The following is a 2,595-nucleotide window of genomic DNA, read 5'->3' on the forward strand; positions in this document are numbered from 1 at the left end:
CCTGCAGCAGGGCTGGCCTCCTTTTGCACAGTTGGAGGCACCAGCACGTTCTGCCCCTTCAGGACCACGGTTTGACTCCTCCTCCTAGGTGGAGAAGTCGGATGTAGATGTGAGCGCACACATCTGTAATGATGAGTGGGATCAATGAGAGCATTAATTCCCCCAGTTGTTTAATGCAGTGGACATGTTTCTCTAGAGAGCTGAGTTCAAATTCAATTTAGATGACAAGTCAAAATGATGGTGGTCACTTTTTTTTCTCCTCCCAAGCTGATATTTATCTACTTCCAGCTACCATGATGACATAATTGGCAATATCTTCTCAGGACAAATCAGGTCTGAGATTGGTAGGGACTTCTGGACACTGAACATTGAACCAGGGCTGCCTGCACCATTCCTTACTGTGACTGCTCCATGGCAGCCTGAAATTGGTGTACAATTCCCCCAAATAATGAGTTAAATTAAAACCAGACATTTGACGGGACAGTTCAAACTTGCATGCAGACTGACAACAGGAATTATTTGATTGGTTTTCAAAGGGATCGAAGACCTAATAATGATTACATTTAAGCCAGTCATTTTCCAAACCAGCTTACTAACTTCTAGGGTCTACACATTTTACCTGCTGAAACATGCAGGAGCATGCTCTTGACCTTGGTTCTCCAGTCATCTGCACCAGGGATTTGAAGACACATTTGAAGGTACACCTGCATGTAGTTTGAGCACAAAACTTTCCCTTTGGTGGGCCCTGGGGCAAAGGAAGGGGAAGAGGTGAGTGTGTGCGTGGCTCCTTCTTCGGGCAGGACTCCTCCAGGATGTACACCCAGCTCCAAAACCAGGAGTACCTCCCTTCTTCCAGGCCACCTCACTGTTTAGATTTGGGAATGACCGTGACACTGACGCCCTAAAAAAATTCAACCATGATATTGAAGAGCTTTGTATTGAGCCCTGTTATCAAGTTCCAAAACCAAGAAAGCTGCTAAAGCAAACAACAAAGGGGTTTGGTCTCACCTCGGGCTGCAGGATTTTCCATTCTTTTAAGAGGTAAGGTGAACACTTGTCCTCTTTAACTCAGCTCATATCCCAGCTGCAGTTGTGCCTCTGCTCATCACAGCTGTGCCAACACTCAATGTCAACCACTGTGTGGATGGAGCAGAGCAGGGAGTCGAGAAAGTTTACCTCCTTGAGCTTCACATTTTTGGCAGTACCTGTTAAAAAACATGTTTTATTCACTATTCGCATGTGAAGAGACTTTCAAAGGAGTTTTAGCATATACTAGCAACAAAATTTAATCTTCAGAATTCAGCTTCCCCTCCAAATGAAGGACTATGTCATCTCTGGGTTCAAGAATATTAAAAGATGTGAATTCTTAGCTCTAACTAAAAAGGACATTTGCCACTTAGTCTCTGTTTCGATGTACAAGGGTTGTGCTTAGCAATTCAGGAAGACCACCTTGACATTTAAACATATGTCACTCACTTCAAAAATGTGTCTAGCCCTCCACCCTCCTCAGCCCCCTGGCCTCTGTGAAAAGGAAACTGAGCCTTTTAAGGGCATCTGTCAAATGTCAGGCAAGCATGCATAATCTGCAGTGTGCTCCCAGGGTAACTACTGAATAGTTGCTGCTAAACCCTTCTGAAACTAAGGAAAGAACTAGACCTGTTGAAATGAAGCACAAAACAGGAGGAACTTTTAAAAACTGTTTGTTGGTACAAACACAGAGACCTCCACTTTGAAGCCCGTAAGTCTGTTCACTGGTGGCAGCAGACAACTGCAGCACACATTCACAACACCGGCTGTCATAATTAATTGCTTGGCAATCATTGCTGGGAGAAGAAAGTTACAGAGAATTAAGCTAACACAAAGTATCCGTCACCAAAAGAGGGAATAAAAAAACCCCCACGTTTAGTGAAGCCTTTGGGAAGACTCAAATTAAGCTTAGCTTTCTATGTCCTGTAGTTTATTAACCTTAAACTGAAATTCTGGAGAGAATGAGGGTAGAGTATGAACAGAACAATTGCAAGACTTCCCTCTGTATTGAAATGAAATGATTATGTGGATCACTGTAGCGCATAAACAACAGAAATGTTGAGAAACTCAGCATTTCCAAGATAATAAAATAAACAGGCAGAGGAAGTTTTCCTTAGTTCATAATGATTTATAAGGCAAACTAGTAGCCTTCTAATCTATTATTCTTGGTAACAGTTCCCTTCCCACCCAAAGATGTATTTATATATGCAATGTATCCAGCAATATCCAGTCAGAAGCTGAATGATTTATCTTGCGGTCTGCAAATTACATTAACAATGTAATTAATAACTTAGATATGAAAACTGTGTATGTCAGAGCAGTATGTCATGTAATCAATGGCAACAAATCATTTTCTCTGGTGTTTAGTGATTCTTTCAAGAGGGTGAATCTATAAAAACAGAAGAGTCAATCAATGAGGAGGTTGCATACATTGTCTGTCCTATTTGTGGACTTGAAAACTAGGCTTGCCTTTATTGTTTAAATTTTTACTATTGGAAATCAATCTGGGAACATAAACGAAAAGGGAAAAAAAGTATTAATGGCAAAAAAAAAAAGTTTGTATCTGTA

This window comes from Apus apus, chromosome 1, assembly GCF_020740795.1.
Source record: "Apus apus isolate bApuApu2 chromosome 1, bApuApu2.pri.cur, whole genome shotgun sequence".
NCBI lineage: Eukaryota > Metazoa > Chordata > Aves > Apodiformes > Apodidae > Apus > Apus apus.